The 23,733-nt window shown below is 40.8% G+C and overlaps 1 protein-coding gene across 3 annotated transcripts in view; it reads left to right on the top strand.

The window, feature by feature from the left end:
• The first annotated feature begins 1,715 nt into the window (after positions 1-1,715).
• The window catches only part of KIAA1217 (KIAA1217 ortholog), a 373,707-nt gene continuing 351,689 nt past the window's right edge, over positions 1,716-23,733 (top strand). The window contains exon 1 of one of the 3 annotated variants that reach the window (XM_061468242.1): positions 1,716-1,809. The gene's annotated coding sequence lies outside the window, so the exon portion shown is untranslated. Of the gene's footprint in view, positions 1,964-6,085; positions 6,105-23,733 lie in introns of those variants that run through there. The other 2 variants (XM_061468241.1, XM_061468243.1) reach the window with 2 other exon arrangements.

The raw sequence follows: 23,733 nt of genomic DNA, 5'->3' as shown, positions 1-23,733 counted from the left end.
TGGTATTTTTAGCATCTCTAAGACCCTTATTCTGCCTGCAGGGAAAAATTACTATTTACCTCAATAGGAGTACATGAAAAATTAGTACCTGTCTGCAGATGGAAATGCAGTATTTTAATATTAGGTATTAATTCACAAGAATTAGGGAAGACCAGGCATATACTTTCTTAGGGTCATCTGAAATTGATTAAAAATGGGTTTAATTAACACCAGACAACGATTTCTTTCATTCAGCTTCCACTGGTATAAATTAGTTGTTGCCCATACATGTTAACAAGGCTTTGGGCTGTAACTTTCTTGTTAGGCCAACACACAGAGGGACTTTGTCCTGTACTAAATCTGATGAACATCACTGGGAATTTCCTATAAAATGAAGTAATTTTCCCTGGACCTATCACTGTGTGGGAGTGGGACCTTCATTACGCCCATTTGGGAAGGTGTGGGAGCATCCTGAGAGACCACAGGAGACCTTGACTGCCGTCAAGCTCAGCCTGTTCAGATTCCTGACAGAAGCGTCAGCTGGTTGGGAACAGGAGGTGAAGAAAACCAGAAACCAAAACTGTGTTACTAGCTGATTCCATGTTAACAATCACCTGCAAAATAAACCCACCATCCTCCATTGAAACAAACCAAGGAAAGATTTTGCCTTTGTAATCAGGGCTTTTGATGTTGCTTGTCTTGATCTTTCCTGCTCTTAACTCCAAAATTTTTCTTATCTGCAGAATTTACAAAGATGGCAGCTGTTGCAGGAGGTATTGAAAGCTTCGGGAGCTGCTATCAGTGTGGTTGTATGCCACCAAGCATCAAGGGTCATTTTGGTATGGAGGAAAACAAACAGAAAGAGATTAATTTAGGATTTTTCATCCATACACGTTTTTTTAGTGAGAGACCCAGTTGGTGTTTTTTGAACATTTATGCAGTTGTAGAAAGTTTATCATTTCTTACCATAATTTTCTAGACACAGTTAATAGCATCCAAGATTAGCTTCTTATTTCAGGGCTCTCTGTGCATTCAGACTTTGCTTAAGACATTTTTCATAGCTTGATTATAGAGCATAAAAGCCCAGTTTGTCCAAACAAGTCTACTCATGTGATGTTCCCACAGCGGAATTTGGTCAGTCTCTCTGATGATGGATATACTCTGATGGAAACTACTCAAGCCGGTAAACATTCAGCTACCCTTTAAAAGGAGGAAGGAAGGTTTCAGGTGCTTGGGCACTTGCTGACGCTCTGCTACCAAACCTCTGCACCTGGCTGGGGCAGGAGAGTCCTTCCCCGATGCGGAGCAAGCCGGAGCAGTGTGGGAACAACTTTAAATGAAGCAAGCGTAGGGGTGGTTTTGGAGGTCTGAGTCACAAGAGCCACACGAACAAAATGCTCTGCTTAGCTTGATGCAGCTATTAGGATGCCTAATAAATATTTATAGCCCCTCACCGGGGAGGTGATTGACAGCACGGGGGCAATCCCTACCCAGTAGCTGCAGGCAAGCAGCCGCCTCGGGGAAAGGATCTCGAGGGGCGCGCGGAGCGAGTCCGCCCGGCCTCCGCGCTCGCTGTGGAGCTTGGGGCAGGCCTCGCTACCCCAAAGGTCCTCCCTGTGTTCTCCCCCAGGGGCTGCGGCTACGTTCCAGGCAGGGGCTCACCCTGTCCCCCGGCGGGACGAGCGGCCGCTGGGCTGGTCTTCGCGGGGCGGCCCGCCCCTCCGGCCAGTCCGGCTTCCCTCGTGGGGAGGGGAGGGCGCTGCGGCAGGGACTGCAGTTCCGCGGAGAGCTGCGGAGTCACCCACCCCGCCGCAGCCAGGCTGCCTGCAGGTGAAGTGAAAGTCGTCGGGGAGAGAGGGAGAAGGAGGCGGAGAAGGAGGAAGCGCGCAGCCCGCCTTGCGCGGTGCAGCCGGTGGAGACTCCGCGCCGCCCCCGCGGATCTCCGCGGCCGCTGCGTGCCGGCGCTGCGCTGCGCTCCGCGGAAGTGAGTGGAACCCAAAGTTTGCCTTCCCGGGGGACCGGGTGACCTTGGGGCGGCCGCGCCGCGGGCAGGTGGGGCTGAGCGGGGCGGGGGTCTGCGTTGGGGGTGCGCCCCGCTCTCGACGCGCTGCCCTCGCCGTCCGGCACCGGCAGCAAACGCGGGGGGTGGGAGGGGTGCCCGGGCGAGGGGTGGCACCGGCAGCCGCCGCCGGGAGAGAGATCTTGGCCCGGGGGGTGCTCCGGCGGACGGGTTGGGGTGTTCGGCAGCGCAGCATCCTTCGGCTGCCCTGGCCGTCCCTGCGCGGACCTCTGAGTGTCTTCTGCTTGTAAGTAAACTTGCGAATATGTCAGACTTAGAAGTTACTTATTTGTAAGCATGGAGTACCACAAAAGATGAGTTCCCCCGCCCCCCCAAAAAATGTCTGTGTGGGGGAAGAGTGTGTGTGTGCTGACTGTAGTCAGAGGGTTTCCACAACAGAATTAATGTGGTCTTTGGAGGAAAAAAAATAAAACCAACAAAACCCCCAGGCTTTTATGAACGTTTGTGTTGGAAGCTTTTCCCTTGAGCCTTAAGGGAGAGACCGCTCTTTGTCCGGGTGCACCGGGTGCTGGACCCCAGCCCCAGCTCGCTGCCCCTCTCGCAGGGACCGCGGGAGGGTGGGGGAGGCTCGGTGGGATGGTTTGCGGGTCTCTTTGCCCATGTGTGTGCTCTGAGATATGATCTGCTGTCAGCTGAGGGCCAACTTTTTCTGCTTCTTCTGGAGTTCAAAGCAAAACTATTGTTAACTTCAAGAATAGCAGAATTTGGCTTGTCTGTGTTTGGCAGAGCTCAGCCTCTGCATGCAGCATTGGTCAGCATGGTGGTGCAAGTTTTTCAGAATATTAAATGTCATCTTTAGTGCTTTATTTTTGTGCTGCTGTTTAAAATGAGTCATTCTTGATTCGCTTTCATTTCTTGTTCTTTCTCTGTTCTGATACCTTCAAGATACTTGTTTGGAGCTCTGCAGATGAGCATTGTGTACCCAGGGACATCACCAGCTCATCGTTTGCATAGCTCGGGTTGCTTAAATGGCTGTGTGGACAGTAGCTTTTTCTTAATGTGAAAGCATAACTAGGCTATTAAACCAAGTATTGCATAATATCAAACATTAAGACGTCATCTTGCAGACTTTTAGTAAGCTGACTTTCTGCAAGTTAGAGATGAAAATCAAAGCCATATTTATTTATTTATTTCTTCTGACCTTGTGAACTGCGTGGAGCCAAGTGCAGTGAGCATGCAGTGTGTAGAAGTCTGTATCATCTAGCTCTCCAAGAATGACATTTATGTACAGTGACCAAGCTAGAACTGTGACTATATATAACAACTTTTTTTTGCCTTAACTGTATGCCCTAATCTTAAATTCCTTTGAAAATACCTGAGCTAATGCATGCAGGAAGTTCTGTGCACACAGCTGGTCTTGTTGTGTGTGCAGTGTCCAGGGTGCAGCGTTAATAGGGCAGAACTCTCTGCGGCTCAAAGTGACTTCACGCTGTGCGTACCTGGAGCTCTGACTGATGTCCACAGGCCCAGAGTTATAAATTATATAATGTGTTAGTTCAGACTTACCGGCTGTGGAGAACCTTTGTCCACAGATCACTGCAAAATTAGACGAGAGGGTTTAGTACTGAGTATTTTCAATGCTTCTCTGCCTGGAACTATCCATTGTTTTTTTTCCTGTATGGCAGAGGAATTATTCTAAAACTGTTTTGACAATTTGATGTAGTTTGGACTGGCTGTCTTTTCTAAAGCATTCAATGTACATTGCTAAAGCTGCCATTTAAAGAAAACCGCTACATTTACTTACTTTTTTTTTTTTTTCTTTCTGGAATATGTCCCATGTTGTATCCTCTCTCCCCCCTCCCCAATTTGCCTTTGTATTCCTATGCATCGTGGGGTTTGTGGTTGTTTTTTCAAACCATATAGCTATTCAGAACATCTAACTTACTCTCTACCTACTTTCTCTATTTGCAACAGCAATCTCCTGTTTATTGCCTTCTGTTAAATTACTGTGCTATTACTCCATATATGTAGCTTTTAGTTTAGGCTATAGGAAGAGGTGGGAAAAGTTAGCTTTCTTTTTTTCTGACTTATTTCCCAGGAAGTCAGTACTCTGGTATGGCAGAATTGTTTCTTGAGAGAATAAATTTGTTTCTCTTCACTGAAGGTTAAAGCTTGGCAGCTTTTTATTGTGGAGTCTTGTGTAATAGCTGCTGCCTGGGCAGTGGTTTTGTTGGGGCAAGGATGACGTCTAGGCTGCTGTTGGTAATAGTTTGGATTTTGTAAGGTTGACCTTAATTGAACAGCTCTCTTGTGTTTGACATTTGCTGTGACCTCTTGCTGTAAGCAAAGGGAGGCAGTTAATGATTTTGAAGCTTGTCTTTCACTCAGAGTTGAAAATGAGGATGTTTAATTCTAGTTCCTGTTCTAACTCTCAGCCATGATTAAATTTTCACTTATTTCACTATTACATCATTATTGCACTTGGTATTCTTACACGCATATGAAAAAAGTTTATGCATATACTGAGATCTTATGTACTTAAAGGTTGTTTTATAGATGCAGAGGTCTTAAAGATAAGACTTGCTTATTTTTGTAATTATCTTGATTAATCAGTTAGTGTTTACAGAGGACTATTAAAAGTTAAATTAGAAGCAGTGAAGAAAGCAAAGAGGAGAAAGACTATGGGTGGCAAATCTAGGACTAAGAAAAAGGATGAAGCACTGAAGCAAGAAGCAGAGGACACAGAGCAAGCTGAGAGGGAGGGAACTGAAAAAAATAACTGGGAAAGTGGGGTGGAACTAATGTTAGCTGGCAGGGAAAGAGGAAAAATGTGGACTTTCTTTTTCTATTCAAACCATTGCTTATATCAAATTGTAATGAGTTAACAATCTGCTGGAGGATGAAAGGTTATTTTTACTTGCCATTACTTATGCTGATTCTGCATTTGACATTGTTGTGGTGGACAGAAGCTCAAGCCTGTGGAGAGGAATTGTATTGCAGACCCAACTTATTTGTCTTGGTCCACTTCTGGTAACTGATTAATTGATTTTGTACACTACCTCAGTCCAGGGCTCGTGTGCTGAAGCAGTTCATGGGACTGGTTTGTCATGCTATGTGTACTTGTTTGTGCCCAAACATGTTGGTACACAAACTGGGGACTTGTGCATTCGAAGGGCAGTTGGTAGTAACTGCTGTCCCCCATAAACAGCCTGACTGGAATGTAGATTCCTGACCTGGGGGTGAAGGCCTTCCAGTCCATTGCAATTACTTGAGCCTTTGCCTCTTCCAAAAGAGTGCTTTCCAGCTAGGCATCACGACTCTTTAATTCTGCAAAAATTAAATTGCCTTTCCTTGAATATATTGTGGTATGAAGGGATATTCTTCTGTCATAGCAAACATCTAAATCCTTCTGACTGAAAAAGGTGAGGTCTTGATCCAGTGAAGACTTCCATGCGATACTTGACATTAAGTTTATCTGTAAGTCTCCCTAGATTTCTGTTTGTAGATTTAGATTCACTAAAGATGTCTGGGAACTTGTATACATAGTTTAAATATGCAAGACTGCTCCTATTTTTTATTTTTTTCCTTGACATAGTTGAATAATAGTGTTTATTCCATTTTTCATGTAACATAAGCTGGAATTGGCTATATTCTTGGATGCCTCAGAATTAATTAAGTAATGGAACTGTAGTTTTCCAAGCCAGCATGAAATAAAATATCTTTAAACATGTATACAAAAATCAAGGAAAACACCGAGATACATGGGCCAGATCTTGGGGTAATAATATTCTTTGTGCCAAGGAGGTGGGCCATGCCAGGAAAAGAAACAGGTTCTGTGGCAGGCAGGGACAGAATGGGTTGGGACAGTGCAGTGGTCCCACCAGAAATATCCCATGATGGTAATGGTGTGTGTGTGTTTATTTTTTCTTAAGGGGATCTTAAAATGATTGGTTGTTATACCTTTTGCTCCAATTTTCTTGGGTAGGGGAAGGGGAGGAAATCTTCCTCGAACTCCCCATTGAAAATGTCTCAGGAAAGCTTTCACTGAATCATTGGAGTATCTCCAAATCACTTGATACTGTATTTGAGTTCATACAATTTAATGGTAAGTCTGTAAAATCTTGTCCATGGGTGGTTTGTTTTAATACAGTGTAGCTTTTGTGTTTGTTACTATACAAATATTCCTTGTATCTCTTCCTTCCTCCTGTACTATCCTGCATCTTCGGACCTTGGGGTCCAAACTGCCCCTCTCTAAAGTTAGATTTGTATGTGTGTGGTTTTTTTTTTTTCTTGTTATACGTGACAGACTAAATCAGTTTGTAGATCTTATGAGATGCAGGGGAAGTTGTTACTCTTCTGTGTCCCTTCTTTGAGTATGGTGAGACATGAAATGGTGCCTTTGAGGAAGTTGGCAGGAGTTTGGTTGAGTCCACCGCAGGACAGTTGAGATTGGCAGGGAACCTCTGGAGGGTCATCTTGTTCAGCCTCCTTGTTCAAGCAGACTTACCTAGACCTGGTTGTCCAGGTGGCTCTTGAGCATCTCCAAGGGTGGAGACTCTAAAGCCTCTCTGGGCACTCTGTGCCAGTGCTCAGTCAGTATTGCTAGAAAAGATGTCTGATTCCTTGAGGTGGAATTTTGAAGGAGTCCTTACAGGCTTTGTCACTGGGGCTGAGTATTTAATGAAGGATTCAACTTAAAACAAACAAAACCCACCACCACCAAAACTTCTGGGGTTTGCTTGTTGCTAAGATGCCATATACATCTCTGTGCTGCTCAAACTCACAAAAGTTGGTGCTTTACCCTTCAGCTGCCTGCCTGGTGCTTCTCTTTCATTAATTTTTCCTCTGACCTGTATCCCAAAACAGGATTTCAGTGTTGTGCTCATGCAAGCTTCCTTTACAAGGATGGAGCAGGAAACCCTGCTTACAGTACTGGCTAAAGGACCCCTTAATTCTGGTAGAATGCAACTTAGTCTTGTCAGATTTAAGAGTTCTGGACAACATGGATCCTAACATGCATGCATCTCTCCTGTTCTTTTTCTCTCCTGGTGTAATGTTAGGGCTGACCCAGCTGATACTGGTCATCTCTGTTCCCACATCTGGATATGCAAATCAAATAGACTTCTCTTTAGCTGGAGTCCCAAGAGGCTTTCTGGGAAACAAACAAAAAATGTATTTATTATTGACAGTTTGTGATTTGTTCTTAGAATATTAAAAAATGTTACAGGCTGTGAAATGTTACTGCACAGTTAGTGTTGCTGTCTTATTCTGTCCTCTCCTTAGAATTCATTGAAACCGTATTGCACTAATCCAGCCTTGTTGCATAACTTGGGTATAATGTCACCATAATACGCAAGACTGCTTATAATCAGGCATTTGTTAATTATTTTAGAAACTGTATAGCTTTTCATCTTAGGAGGGTTCTTAAAAGTGAAATGTAGCATATTAACTTTTTCTCATCTTTGCCTTACTGTTTCCTTTTTAAACCAACTTTTTCTTACAGTATTGCATAAAATAGGATGATAGAAGACCCTTTACAAACATGTCAGAGTTCAGCGTTATGTTGTTGTATATTAGGATGCCTATGGGGAAAAGCTACAGGGTTCTCTTGGGATCACATACTTGGAATATAGACTGTGAAGGTAGTCGAGACTGAGTATTGCTTTAGTAACAATGAGTCCTACCTTGGAAACTACATTCTGTCTGGCAAGAGTCTGAATTCTGTGGTTAGGAAATACTTTGTCCTTTATTGCTATGACTTTGTATGGAGGTTACTTGGAAATGTTTGCTGGAAAAACTTCTGCAGATTTCTTTTGCCTTTATTTTGAAATCCATAAGGATGGATTATACGTATTTGTTACTTAGTCATGGAGTATGCAATTAGTACTTTGGCTGAACATGTATTATGCATTTAGTGAAGAAAAACTTTCCATTGTCACGTTTATTCTAATAAACCCTATTTTCATATGGATAATCCTCTTCTAATGTAATTGGAACATGGAGCTAATATTTAAATGTCTCAAGTTTAAGGAATGATGGGATAGCTGTAGTACGCTACTGAAATATCAGCAAAACAAAATTGAAGTGCAAAGGAGTCATGCTTAAATATTATTATATAGTATTATAAGCATGACTGCATCATATTTGTACTTTGTCCAGTCCCATTTCTAGCAGTGTTGCATGTGGTGGTGTAGTCATTTTAAAGGCTTTAATTGGCTAAAAGCTTGCCAGCTTGCATTTGCCAGCTATGCTGAAATCCTGGCCAAACTTTTCAAGAGAGTGCAGTAATCTGCAGTTGGCTGAGAACAGTGGATATAAATAGATGATATGGTGCTGAATTACAATTGATTATTGAGATTCAGCTATATGTAATAGATAGCCATAAAAAGACAGCATTGTTTTCCTAATATGGGACTTTAAATGAATGCAGTATTTTTTCTTTCTTATTATTATTTTATTTAGCAAAGTTAATGTTTATCATAAAATCTAGCTCATGGTTTCATGACTCTGCAAACGATAATCTCTTTATGTTCTTAAAAAAAAAAGAGTTGTGGTCTACTATCTGGTTGTTTTCCAGTAGGAACAGTTCATTATTTTATTTTGGGGTTAGACAAAATTCTAATGAAGGCAGTACATTCTATACATAAATAGTTTTTCAAGCATCTTGCCTCAGAAATCATATTGGAGAACAGAAGTATCTAGCTGATAGTATTTTCAATATTATTTGCATTGCCTCCTCTCAGTAACAAAGACTAGTTGATGCCAGATTGGAACTTTAAAAGTGATGAAATACAAAGTCTCATTCGTGCAATCAGTTTTTCTTAAATTGTGTTTAACTTCATGATAGTACCTTCCAGAGGCTAGACTAACATCAAGGTCCAATTGCATGGCATGTTGTGGCATGTATTATAAGGACTCATGGGATAGATCAGGCTGGAAGGAACTTCAGAAGATCTCTAGAGCAGCCCCCTGCTCACAGAAGGGGTAGCTGTGGTATCAAACCAAGTTGCTCAGGGCTTGATCCAGCCATATCTTGAAAAAGTCCAAGGATGGAGGCTGCACAGCCTCTCAGGGCAACCTGTGATGCTACTTGACTGTCCTTACAGTGAAAGCAGCTTTATGGGTTATGGAATTCTCCAACCTGTATGCCTGGTGTGTGCTTCTGTGTTAGATCTTTCCTTCATTGTTTTTGTTGCTTAACAGGAAGATTTGCAGTTTAATTTTAGATGAAAGAGTGTCAGGCTTAGGTGTTCTACCTGTATGCTTGGGCTGTTTCTTTTGCATGCAGAGAAGTGGGTGCCTTGGAATCCAAGATGAAACTCATTTCCTGGGGCAGGAGGTGCAGAGTGAGGAATTGCCATGTGTGGCGCTTAGGCATCTAAGGAAATGCCAGCTATTGGCTGTGCAAGAAATCCAAAGTCTAGGATTTGCAAAGCAATATGTGAGGCTGAGATCAGGACATAGTTCCTGAAGCTTTGTTGCTCTATCTTGTGTAGCTAGAAAAGCCAACATTTAGTTTGTTGATCTACCTCTGCTCCTTGGAAACTTGGGACCTGATTATGTATAGTTCAGGTCATCTTAGGCCAAAGACAAACAGGTTAGCTGGAAGTCCTTTCAGTAGCGTTCAAGTTAGCTTGTATGTTGCTGCTTTTAAACTAGCAGTTCTTCCATAGAAGGAGTCATGTGAGTGGTGATTTAAGGAGTTGCTACTCTTCAGCCCTTTGTTAGCACTTCACTTGGCATGAAAATGGAAAAGACATTCAGCAATTCCTCAGCTTAGATGTGGGTTTAAACCCACATCTCCCGCATCCTAGTATCTTCAGTCGTGAAGGGCTTTTTATGTGTCTCCTGTTGAAAGTCTGCAGTTGGATGAACAAACTTCAACATTCATGGGGGCAGGAAAGCATAAAGCTATTTTTTTTATTATTTTTTTTTTAATGTGATGGCAATGATGAGGAAAATGGATCGATGAGTGCTAATGCCATTGAGCTCAATGGATTTCACTGTCTGCAGATGCAGTCTCTGCTTATTCTGTGTTACTGTTGGTTTTTAACTGCTGCTCTATTCACTAACGGTATTAATGATGGATACATCAGCTGTCAGCATGCTAATAAGCGTCATTAACTATCCTCAAAGCAGCTAAATGACACAGCTGTTGAAAAGGAAGAGATTGCATGCAGCCTTGTGCCTGAGATCCTCTTTTAGCTCTAATGGATGGAGCTCACCGAGGGAAAACTGGAGGACAAAAACTCGGAGGGAGTCTACGTGTGAGAGATTCTTCCTTTTGATGTTTGCTTTAATGTTAACAGAGCACCAGCGTGCACTGGAATGTTTGACTGGAGTATTGTTTCAGTGTCTAACAACCCATGACCGTTTATTAGTTTCTGATGTTATTATTGAAATGGCAATATGACATCTAAAAGTTTCCAAATGATGGAGTGAGCATGGTAATTCTGTTTAAGTAGAAAGTGTATCCCTAACATGAGAAATGTCTCTTCTGTGTCTCCCTAACAAAGGTCGCTGTGCCTTCCTTTGTTACTTGTAAGTGCAGGTTTACTGGTAGGTGCTCTTTATTTTTTACTGGTTTCAAGGTGCTGTCTCATTGATGCCAAATGTTACAGATTTTCTTTTTAAAGCAAGTGTCTCCATGGGTAGGTATTAAGATCCTATTACTGTACTTTTGTAATTTCATAACGCAAGTCTTGTAACCAATTCTTTTATGGGATTCTTTTAATGATCTCTGGCACAGAGCTTGGTCTCTGGATTGCTCAGTAAAGACCAGACCTCCGTGTGCTTTATATCATTCATAATAACTTGGACCATTCATAGAATCATTAGGGGTGGAAGGGACCTTAAAGATCATCTAGTTCCAACCCCTTGGCATGGGCAGGATCACCGTCCACTAGACCAGTTTGCTCAAAGCCCCGTCTGACCCGGCCTACCATCTGGCACAGCAATTAACTCTTAAGTTTTTTGCCTATGAAAGAGCAAACCCTGCTCATGTTTTCAGTAGGATTGAGATGAGAAATGGAAGACCTCTGTGGGGAGGGTTAGGCTACAAGGAAGTTGGGGCATGAGTTCTGTGGCAAAGGGAGGAGTTCAGCACCCTCAGCCCCTTCTGAAAGTCGGGATTTTTGTGCCAAGGCAAAAGAGCACTTGGAGCAGGCTGGGCTGCTGCTGGAGGCTGCCTGGACCACGGGAGGGAGTGTCCCCCAGCACTGCCTGTGGCAGAGAGGACAAGGCGGGATTTGTCCTCAGCGGGGCATCTGTGGCTGAGATCTCTTATTCGCAGGGCCTTGTTTCCTGGCGCGTTGGGATCAATGCTATTTTATGTATCCAACAGAGTTTTAAAGGTTATGTGGGACGTTGTGTGCGGGGCAGGAACAAGAGTCTCTTTCTTATGCAGGCTGCTGGCACGCAGTGGACTTCTGGAGTTGATGGGAACTTTTAAAGAACGATCAAGTTTTACTTTTTCTTCTGAGCTTTATATTTGTGGCTGACATTTAACCAGTTCTGAACAAGTATCTGTAAAGGGCACCAAGTAAGCTGAAAATTAAGATTGAAAGATATGAACTACAGTGATGTAAATATTTAAAGCACAGATCTTGTTTACTCTTTCCCTTCTTTGGTGGACTGTGCTACTTGGAGACTATCTTGAATGGGGTTCTGTTGCCCATACCCCAGAAGTGAACCCCCTTTTTTGCACATGTTCAACTTCTTGTCTTGTTCTCTAATGCAAGCAGAATTTGGCAAAGGTTTTTCAGAAAGAGGGAACAACATTATTCAGTAATTATCACCTCAAGAAATGGGCCAGTAATGACTTACTGAACAGTCTCTCCTGTGCAGCTGTAAACTCCAGACAAAAAAAAAAACGAGAACTCGCAAGACACCCCTCAACCACCACAGTGAGCAAGGCAGAGCAACTAAGGACAGACAGGACTGCATGTACATGAACATAACAGGGTACCACTCCACTAAATGGCTAACCACTTCAAGCAGCATATTTGAAAGGCTTTACCACATATAAGCAGTAGTATTTAGAGAGGCACATTCCTCTCATAAACAACCCAAAATGGGAGGAGGGAGGAATTGATCTGTTCACAATACCTTAAGAATGACAAAAGAAATAAATCCAATGTTGCCATGTTTTAATCTTCCAGCATGCAGGAAGCCAAGCTAAGCTTATGTTTGGAAAGAATCCAAATATGATAGGTATGAAAAATTCCATTAAGGAATTCGAACAACCTCATTTTGCCATACAACACTGTGATATAACAACGTTGTTATAACAATGGCGTTTCTTTATTTCTGTTCCTACACTAAACTGAATTTTAAGGTTTTCTCCCCCTCTTCATAGACTGTCACTGCGAAGACTTCATTTCTCAAATGCTCAAAGAAACCCCAACACAGGATGATCAGAAAATATCAGTAATAGCTGTTTATCAATCCTTTAAAATATTGCTAGTGTTTCAGAATCAAAGTTCATCAGAAGCGTAGAAGCAATCAGACCCTCCAGCCAGTTATGCTGGTTCCTGATTTGCAATGCACCATCCCAGTTCAGAGGCACACAGAAGCCCACCTGACCCTCAGTTTATTACTGTCTGAGAACAGCATTTCTCAGCCTTCTCAGCTATGCACACATTTTTCCAATTGAGTTATTTTTGCCACCTCTTCCATTTGCTGCAGAACAAGAAATGCAACACATGCAATGAAAAAGTGTACGCGCTTTTCCTGTCAAGGCTGTACCGCGATATTTGACATGAAGAACAAAAGCGTACAGGTATTCAGACACACTTTCAACACATTGCAGCCCCTCTTGGATTCAGGATTTTTTTAATAAACCTGGATGTCGAGGGTCTGTGCAGGAGACTTGGCAGGTCCTAGTAACTCCTAGTATGATGTCTACCATCTTGAGCCCACAAACTCTTCATCCCTCTCTTCCTTTACTCAACTTAGTAAGAAACTGGCATTAAACATGCTGCCCTTTTTGAAGTAAATCAACCCAAATGTGTGTACAAATTAGTAACATATTAGAAAAATCACTGGTGTGTAAAATCTAAAACCTTGCAGCTAGTTGTTCTGTGGTTGAACATCATATGCGATACTCAAATGTAGCAAAGGTAGCTGTTCATTGTAGACAGATAGAAGTGAAAACCTGTGATTTTAGCAGTTGGGTACTAAATCTGAACTGATTGTGTGATTAATTTAGCTAATACATCCATTTTGAACAATCGCAAGATATTTATTTCTATGATTCTATGAGCAGGTGTGTACTAATAACGCTGCATTTTTGCTCTGTAGCAAATCCAATTGGAACTTCTTATTAATGCTTCCCTTCTCCCCCTGATTTTGCTTTACACATCTAAGTAACTATGAAACTGTGAGACTTTATGGAATTCAGTAGCAACAAGAAAAAAGTTAGTAGTCTCTTAAATACCTCTTTTGCCATAAAAATGTCATATAGTCAGACCTCAATTTTTCTCCATGCTTAAATGCTAAATGATGTTAATCTACTTGTGTTTACTGCGGATTGTTGATACAACACATGGGTTTTGGTGATTTCTTTTTTTCCTTCTCATACGATATCTTTTTTTCTTTCTATGATCCAAGGGATAACTTCAGTAAGACAGTAACTGTGTTACCAAAGATATGGAACAGATACTTTTTAAAAGCTACTAAGAGCCTGCTTTTGGATTTGAACAGTACTAGCACTTTTTAGGAATAGAAGTAATACTTAGCTTCTCTTTGTAATAATACTTAGACTCTTTTTGTAGCCCATAGAATGTGCCACATTATACAGGCATTGCTGAGCATTACATGAGGAGCAGACTGTGTACATCCGCCTGTTGCAGCTCTTCCAGCTGCCTCCAGAACTTTCTGGGTTGAGTCGACTGAAGTGGATTCTACCAAAGCTCCTTAAATTCTTTGTCAGCTTTGTAAATGTCTGTTTCTACTTTGAATCTTGTAAGTTTATTAGCTTTAAAAACAAAACTATGGAATACATTGTTGCGTGATCATTATGTGTGCTGCTGGAGGGAAGATTCTGAATTCACAGCTTTTTGCACTGTAATTTGAATATTCCAGTGACAGAGCTGTTTAAATAGACTTATTTCCCTGACATCTGTTCTCACCCATATACTGTTCTCCGAATTGTCCCAGTGCAATTGTTTTTTGTGTTTGCGAGTTGAATGGATTGGGAAACCAATCTTTTTTTTTAATATGATTTTCTGACATTGCTCTGCTCCTAGGTCTAGTTTACTGTGCAGCTGCACAAGTAATGGTGTCAAGTCCATGAAGACTGTGTAAAGGACTGGGATTAAATGGTGGAAGAGGTAGCGGATGAGCTAGAACTACTAAACTGCCTCTGTCACGGACATAAATGCTCCTCATGTTGTGCCTTCTGTTGCATTTGTTGTGCCTGTGCTTGTGCTGAGACCAGGAAAGCCAGGCTTCCTGCAGGGGCTGGTTTCTTGGGGCTTGTTGAGGGAATCCGTTTTTGGAGCTTGGGAAGCTGGGCAGAATGCTGCAGCACCTCTCCTGCTGCAGCTGTGGATGGAAGACTGTCAGACTATGTTCCTGCCTTAGGTTCTCTGATGTTTAATTATAGAATACCAGGTTGGAAAAAACCTCAAGGATCATCTGGTCTTTTTGTGTTATGACTCACATTAGTTGTCCCAGAACCCTGTCCTGATGAGTCCTAAAAGTGTCCAATGCTGGGGAGTCCACTTTCCTGTGGAGATTATTCCAATGGCTGATTGTTTTCAGTGTGAAAAGTTTTTGTCTAATGTTCAACCAGAATCTCCCCAGGAATAACTTGTTCTCATAACGCTTGTCTGTTTGTATCTAAGTGTAAATGTGTGGTGCGGATCAAAGAGGAGGGGAAATTAAGAGGAATTAAATAAGCCTTTTCTTTAATTCTAAATCTAGTTGGATTCTTTCATTGTCAGTTTTACTTGTTTTGGTACTTTATGTAGTTCTATGAAAGTTGTAGTTTTTTTTGTTTCTTTTTGTTTTTTTGTTTGTTTGTTTTTTATCTATTAGAGAATCTTCATACATTGCCCAATTCTCTTGTCCCATTTGAATTTAGATATTCGAAGAACCCGCAATTGGAGAGAACGTATTTGAATCCCATGGATGGATTTGAATATCGCAATGAAGAGCCTGAATTTGACTTAAGTGAGATCTCAGCATGAGCATGGGAAGTGTCAGAGTAGCCGACACCCACCTTAGTCTTTCTGGTTTTGGCTTACCACATTCTTCTTTGACGCAAGGTTACGCTACTCAGTAGCACTTTTGTTTTGTTCTGGAAAGTACTTTGTGCAGTTTTGATACTTGCTCTAATGGAGATCTGAGAATCTTTAGAATATGAAAATATTAGGAGTCAAGAGTACTTGTTTCTTCAGTTCAGGGTCTGTGTATTTGAAACCTGTTACAGCTGTTTATAAGGGAAATCCTAGGATACTGCTGTGTAATATGGTCAAGAAGTAGATCTATTATTTTTTTACCATGTGTTTTCTCAGGTTGTAGGTTAAGATTTTAGCATTTTTATGAAGTATCTGATCTTTATTTGTGAGTTTTCAGCAGCGTAGTTAATTTTTGGTGCCTGTTGACTAAAAATTATTGTCAGCCTGGAGCCTTTATCTGTTTTTTGCACTATTACACAGCTTACTTAGTTTTATGTGGAAATGCATTTCTTTTGAGTTGGAGAAAATGAAAGGGAAGTAATGCTTACTTTTGTACAAGAAGGCAATGGCCTGAATTGATTGGAAGTTTAGATATGCTGATAAACCCTAGCAGGAATTGATGAGTGTCCAAAGCGCAGGTGAAGGAAGCTATGTGATTGTGTCTCTGCAGTTCATCATGTTTGTTACCTTCTCTGTGTTTATGTAAAGAGCAAACTGATGAGGTTGAATATGCAGGCAAGTTTTGGTTTTCTCATTAGCAAGTACAGCAATTATTTTAGGAACTGACTGAATTGAATTCTCAGATCTAACTTAACGGGGTTGTAGTAGCATATTTTGGTGGGCACATAGTAGAATCTTAAGTAACTGCTATTTCCAAAAGCATGCAGTGCTTGAAATGTAAATGCTCAACATCAGTTATGTTATTAAGTCATATAGTTCTGAATGATCTGTGTGGTGAATATCACCATACCAGACTCAAAGGAATTTTTTCACTGCTTACATAAATATGCTCTGAAGAATCCTTCTCCAGTTCCTCTGATTACTTGTCCCTTCAGCAGGTGAGAAAGCTTTATAGTTGCTTTGTAAATAATTAGAAAGAATTTCAGCTCACCTTACAAAGTTTATAAAACTAATGCAATATGCCGAAGTAATGCAAAGTTTTGATACTAAAAGCAGATTTGAGTTGCACTGAAGCTCATAGTGTTTGGCAAACAAAGGGAAGATGGTTATCAGCTCCTATTAATGCCCAGATAAGATGAAGCATATAGGAAAGAGAGATTTAAAGACAGTAATAAGAAGTTTTCAGGGTTGGAGTTGCAATCCCATTCAGAAAAAGTGACATTACAAACCAGTTCTCTTGCTGACTAGAGGCCTGATTATTTTTCTTTTTTAATGGATTCACCCAGCAGAAACATCTGTAAGTTTTGATAGTAGCACTACAAAGTGATTGCAGAATAATAACCTGGAGAATTCAGTAGCTTCTATTAACTATGACAGTTTCTGTTCTCTTGTGCATAGGAAAACATGACCTACAAATGTGACTATTAACTGATAGTGGTCATGCAAACTGCTTTTTAAAGTGGAGCAGGAATATATGAGTTGTAAGTGACAATCTGCTTCTGTTAAAATTACATTCCACTTCCCTTAGTGCTTGTCCTTGGGGAGTGTTGATGGCAGCAGTGGCTCCTGAGCTGTAGCCTGTAGCAGAGCTCATGCCAAACAGTACTATGCATCTATACATTTGAACAGCATGAGTACCACTATTAATGTGTCACAGTATGGATATGTCTCCCTTTTCAGTGAAGTTCCTTTGTATGTATGTGTGTATATGCTCAACTATTTGTAGTATAATAGGAGTATATAGAATTAGTTCTCTTGAGTTTTGATTAGTTTTTGAATTCAGCAAGAAATTCCACAATCCAATTGTATGCTTGGTGAAGAAATATTCCTTAAAGTTTACTTTCTCTTCAGGTTAGTATTAGGAATGAGAAGGTCTCTTAATTTAGAATATTTGAGTATGTTTTTCTTTCTTGTGCATGGGGAAGGTGGCTTAGCTTGGAAAATATATTCCTGTTAAAGCAGGTTTACTGAGGAGCTTACAACAATTACAGTTGCTAATAGTCTTGGTTATATCTTGTAACTGAATGCTACAGACCCCAGGAATCATCTGATTTAGGTTAAAGTTCTGAAAACAATGAGATGTCCCCAGTTGCACAGGGTGTGGGAGATGAGCAGGGTGAGTGCTTCTAGAGAAAGTGTCCGCTTTCAGTCACACAGTCACTGAGATTGGCAGGGACCTCCTGAGGTCATCTAATCCAGCCTCCCTCTTCCTCCCACCCTGCCAAACTGTGCCAGCTAGAGCAGTTTGCCTGGGACCACATCCAGCTGGGTTTTGACTATCTTTGTGATGGAGGTTCCACAACCTTTCTGGACAACCTGTGTGGTGTTTGGCTGCCTTCATGGTTAAAATAATTAAGGTGGAATTTACTGTGTTGTAATTGGTGCCCATTGCCTCTTGTTCTATTACTGGGCACCTCTGAGAAGAGCCCTTCATTCCCTCCCATCGGGTATTTTCTGTGCATGGATAAGATCTCCCTGAGACCTCCTCTATTTCAGGCTGAACAATCCCCCAGCTCTCTCAGCCTCTCCTTGTGTGAAAGATGCTTCAGGCCCTTCATCTTCATGGCCATAAATACATGTCAGTTTGTGAGCTCTGAACGGCTTTTACTGTTGTTGGGAAATCTGTGAGTTCCCACATCAGAATTTCTTATGTTTAGTGTTACTTTGCAGTCATCTTCTTACTGGGGCACTATGTCAGTTTTTTCTTCTGAAATACAGTGGTTCATTTTCTTGTACACTGAGATTTTGTATCCTATTACCAGTTTTGCTGAGGCTATCTACCAGGTTCAGAACCTATTGGGTGATGCGACTGCCACGTTGCTCCTTTAAGAAAGAGAGTTACACTTGTTCATCAAGAGTGTGTTCCTTTGAGAGTGACTTTCTGGGCCTTCCTGGAGGTCTGTGCTCCAGGCACACTCAGCATATTCAGCAGTTTTAAACTCCTCTTTGCATTTGTTAGTGATGAAGAACTTCCATCATCTCTTGCTTGTAAGTATGTTTGTGTGAGTGTGATCAGTGGCTTTCCTTAGCCTGTGTGTTGATTTCATCTGGGAGTAAATCTTATATCAATTTCATATCTGAATTCTAGACAGCACCTTCCTCCTCACCTTGAAACTTGAACTGTACTGGAATGGAGTTGCTCTTTAATAAGATGGGGAAATAATATGAGGGGATTATATTGTCTAGAATAAATGTAAGTACTCCTTGCCATACAGGTATTTCAATACATTAATACAATAGCAAAAGAATTAATTTAGGAAGATTGCTACCTTTCTGCCCCTGAGTCAAGGAATCAACAGGCTTTATTTTTGCTGAATTCACCTTTTGGACATAGAGGAAGGACAGCTGAAGTACTATGGGCATTTGAAACAAACAGTTTATATAGTGGGTTACTAGTTACCTGTTGAAGAAACTGAATACGAGGGTGGTTTTTTTCCCCTTAGAAGTAAAGACAACTTAATGGAGCTGAAGGGATCTGTAAGTATAGCTGCATATGACTTTCAAGAAGCTGGTCATAGCAAACTCTAATAGCTCAATTTACTGGGAAGTGGGGTGGGATAGACCTAGACAAAGGATGTTGGAATCCTCAAAAGCTTTTGATAGGTACACTATATCCATCCAGCTATAATCTTTGCATGCTTGCCAATTATCTCCACAAACTCTAACCCTCAGTAGACTTATCTTTTATTATGTTGTCTTTCCTTGAATCAGTGTCAAGCTTTAGCGTGTACAAAATGTTGCATAGTTTAACTGTAGATACCAAACTGAAGAATTTGAATGAATGGGAGAGGAGGAAAATCATGAATGGTATATAGCACAGATAAATAGGCTGTGCTTATTTATTTCCATGATTTCAGAGATAAGAGACATCCAATGCAATGATTAGGCAGCAATTTAAAATGAGGGACAGATTTTAGCTTTTTTTGTTTGTTTGTTTTTGTTTTGTTTTGTTCTTCTATACACCATTTAATTGTGGAAACGATTGACAGATGTTTTGGGTGGTGAAAGGATAAACAGTTCAAGAAGCTGTTAGATTTGCAGAGGATATACCTATTTAGGGAAGCCTGTATGCTAAGGAGTTAGTCTATAGCTGATAGTCAGACTTCAGAAGGTGTTATAATAGAAATACTTTTTTTAACTTTCTGGTTCTTGTAAGCCTTTCCCTGTAGTTTGCTGCTATCAGAGAAAAGATGTGGGCTAACTGAATATTTAGCTTCATTTGTTATGACTATCCTTAAGTTTCACATAACTTGGCAGTTCCAGAGCAGTTACACTACTGATTCTTTCATTGCTGTCTCCCTCCAATCCTACTGGGGTTTTAGCTCTGTGCCACAGAAAGGAATCTTTTATCTGTGTTTTGCCTTTAATTAATTGGCTGAGGTTCCCACTTCTCTCCCAAGAGCCATTTGTGATCGTGTTTGGAGAGGAACTTGCTTAATAGTTTTGAAACCTGTTTTTACATACAATTTTCATCTTTTATTTCTATGAGGAATTCCTTCCAGGTGCAGTATTTATCATTCAGGTTTGCATGTGGTTGAGAATGTACTTCATTAGTTGCATGTATCTTTATCTGCAGTTTAATGGAGGCTTGGTATGTATCACCAGCACTGCTTGTTAGAATGGAGATCTTTTAGAGCCTAAGGTGGAACCATACATGACTCTGTTATATCATTCAGGGTCGCTAAAAAGGATATTATTTATAATCTTCTTTTTCCTTTTCCTCCCCCCCTTTTTTTTTTCCGATTTCTGGCATGACGTGCTCAGAGTAGCTGCTGTTAGTGCTAAATGTGACAGAAACCTGAGCAGGCAATCTGGGACTCATGTTCAGTGCTCCAAGATGCCTTGTGACTGTATGAAATGTGTGTCAAGCATCCAGGCTGTCTCTGGTTACTTTCAGTGCTTTCTAACATGGATGAAGTTCTACCCCTATTGCAATACCAGAGAGACAAACTGTGTGATACAAGAGTCTCAGACTCCATCACTTTCACACAACATATCTTTCATGTACGTGATCAGTCAGTTTATTAGAAGTGACATTACAGATGCCAGGGTTTTAGCAAAGCTTTCTTTTAACTCTGCCAAGGTATATTGTTTGTCAAAAATTACTTCATGTTTGCTTTTAAAAGTTATGTTCATCATCAAACATAGTTGAATTATAATGAGAAATTCAAATGATGGCAGGAAGCATAGATCTCAGTTTGGGGAATGATGAAAGAAAATACCTTTTAATGTCAGTATCTTATAAAAATGAATAAGGAGACAAGCATGATGATGGTTTGTAAGCTTGATGCTAGACATCATGCTAGGAGTTACTAGGACCTGTCAAGTCTCCTGCACAGACCCTCGACATCCAGGTTTATTAAAAAAATCCTGAATCCAAGAGGGGCTGCAATGTGTTGAAAGTGTGTCTGAATACCTGTACGCTTTTGTTCTTCATGTCAAATATCGCGGTACAGCCTTGACAGGAAAAGCGCGTACACTTTTTCATTGCATGTGTTGCATTTCTTGTTCTACGGCAAATGGAAGAGGTGGCAAAAATAACTCAATTGGAAAAATGTGTGCATAGCTGAGAAGGCTGAGAAATGCTGTTCTCAGACAGTAATAAACTGAGGGTCAGGTGGGCTTCTGTGTGCCTCTGAACTGGGATGGTGCATTGCAAATCAGGAACCAGCATAACTGGCTGGAGGGTCTGATTGCTTCTACGCTTCTGATGAGCTTTGGTTCTGAAACACTAGCAATATTTTAAGGGATTGATAAACAGCTATTACTGATATTTTCTGATCATCCTGTGTTGGGGTTTCTTTGAGCATTTGAGAAATGAAGTCTTCGCAGTGACAGTCTATGAAGAGGGGGAGAAAACCTTAAAATTCAGTTTAGTGTAGGAACAGAAATAAAGAAACGCCATTGTTATAACAACGTTGTTATGTCACAGTGTTGTATGGCAAAATGAGGTTGTTTGAATTCCTTAATGGAATTTTTCATACCTATCATATTTGGATTCTTTCCAAACATAAGCTTAGCTTGGCTTCCTGCATGCTGGAAGATGAAAACATGGCAACACTGGATTTATTTCTTTTGTCATTCTTAAGGTATTGTGAACAGATCAATTCCTCCCTCCTCCCATTTTGGGTTGTTTATGAGAGGAATGTGCCTCTCTAAATACTACTGCCTATATGTGGTAAAGCCTTTCAAATATGCTGCTTGAAGTGGTTAGCCATTTAGTGGAGTGGTACCCTGTTATGTTCATGTACATGCAGTCCTGTCTGTCCTTAGTTGCTCTGCCTTGCTCACTGTGGTGGTTGAGGGGTGTCTTGCGAGTTCTCGTTTTTTTTTTGTCTGGAGTTTACAGCTGCACAGGAGAGACTGTTCAGTAAGTCATTACTGGCCCATTTCTTGAGGTGATAATTACTGAATAATGTTGTTCCCTCTTTGGGATGTATAAAATTGGATACAAACAAGACACAGGTTTTATACCGCCTGCCTACATTTTATAAAAGCACTCTGAGCTGTGAATAGGGATGACTGAAACATAGCCAGGAAAACTTTATTTGATATTTGGATGAATACCATAAATAGAATTCAGCTAACACTTGCCTTTGTCAGTTGCTGAAACTCAACTTTAAAAGGATTATTTCGCAACCCAACCCTGCTGTGCAGAATCCTGAATATTGAGATTAACAGCTTTCCTGTAGGTTACTGGAATAGAGCATAACTGATTTTTGTTCAGTTATGAATTGCTTTCAACATTTCCTTTTTACTACTAGCATTTTTAGTACTAATACTTGTGATTTTTTTTTTTTAATCAAGAAACAACTATTAGCTTTTGTTTTTTTTATTTTTAATTACAAGAAATGATATTACAGTTGTGATAAAATTTTTATGGCTTTGTTTAATAATATATTACTTGTCGTCTTTTTATAAAATAGAAGTGGCTGTCTTTCAGCAAGCTGTTCTCTCTTCTTCAGTAACGTACTGTTATGTGCATTTCAGTGTTGGAGCAGCAGCATTTGCAGGTAAGATTTGAATTTTTCAGTGTCCCATGCTACATCATCAACACGGAGTGCTCAGATCCTCTGGTGATTCTTCACAGTGGAGCTATACCAACATAAACCTTTTAATCATAAAATTTTCAACTGCAGGCAAAACCATGGCATCTGCCTCTGCCTGTCCCTGTGTGCTCATGAATTGTGTTGATTTAGGATTTGCTGGTTTTGCCTGAAGCCAGAGGGAACTAGAAGGGAGATTTTCTGTTTGGCTGTGTAAAACATCCTTGTATACACTTCCCTTTCTTTGGAAACCTGCTGCTGTTGTCTTCAGCAGCAGTACAGCTCTGCCAGTACTGACAATAACAGGAGCACTGGCGGGAAGACTTGCTTCCAGTCTTTTACTGCTTTACATCTACATATACCCTAAATATAGCATGGCAGATAAAGAGGGAGGGAGTGGTAGTCCGTAGTTCGTTTCCATTGTCCTGTCTTTAGAGGTGCTGCTGAAATGAAAGCATCAGTACAATGTCAGGAAGCATTCCAAGTGTCTTCTGGCATACCTTCATTTGAGAGCTGTGTGAAAAATAGTGGTCCAGGTAACGTTGGGGAATTTATTCAGCATATGTTAATGTCCACAGGAACAGAAGAAAGTAGTCTTTATATAATTCAGGTTACACTGTCAATTTGACCTGAGTCCAATGTCTAATCAAATTATTCTGAGGCATACTCGAAGACGTGAAATAAAAGCTTTGATTTAGTAAGTGTTACCTAGTAGATTGAACACTGGGTAAAAGAAATTTGACTGTCCCCTGCTGCTGGCTGGAGAGCTTTGTGAGTTATGTTCTTCCTATGACTCAGTTTCTGCATTTGCAAAAGTAGGAGTGATCCATCTGACAGCTTTGTGAAGTGTTTTAAGGTGTCAGCAACAAGCGTATGGTGTCCTGTTCTTTTGCTCAGAAGAAGCTTTTGCCATGCAGTTATGCAACAAGTATTCTTATGATATAGTGGTACTTGGCAGTGTTAGGTTTACAGTATGAATTGATAATAGTTTTATAGCTTATCTGATGGCTGAAAACAGTTCTTTTCTTGATTAGATTTCTGATTTCTTGGCTTTTGCCATGCAGTTATGCAACAAGTATTCTTATGATATAGTGGTACTTGGCAGTGTTAGGTTTACAGTATGAATTGATAATAGTTTTATAGCTTATCTGATGGCTGAAAACAGTTCTTTTCTTGATTAGATTTCTGATTTCAAGGCACCATAGCTAAATGCACATGTTCTTGTCCACAGAAGCTACATACACACTGCTTGTAGGAGTGTGTATGTGATTTGCTCATTTTCCTGGGGTGTTAGACCCCTTGGTTTACACCTGAAATGATGTCAGGGGTGTAGAGGTGTGTAAGGAACAGCCTTTGGATGCTTTCATATGTCCAAAACAGAAGC

The sequence above is a fragment of the Pezoporus flaviventris genome, unplaced genomic scaffold (genome assembly GCF_033815535.1).
Source record: "Pezoporus flaviventris isolate CSIRO_AGI_PZ_B2104156 unplaced genomic scaffold, CSIRO_AGI_Pfla_v1 ptg000047l, whole genome shotgun sequence".
Lineage (NCBI taxonomy): Eukaryota > Metazoa > Chordata > Aves > Psittaciformes > Psittacidae > Pezoporus > Pezoporus flaviventris.
This window is presented reverse-complemented; position numbering and strand designations above follow the sequence as displayed.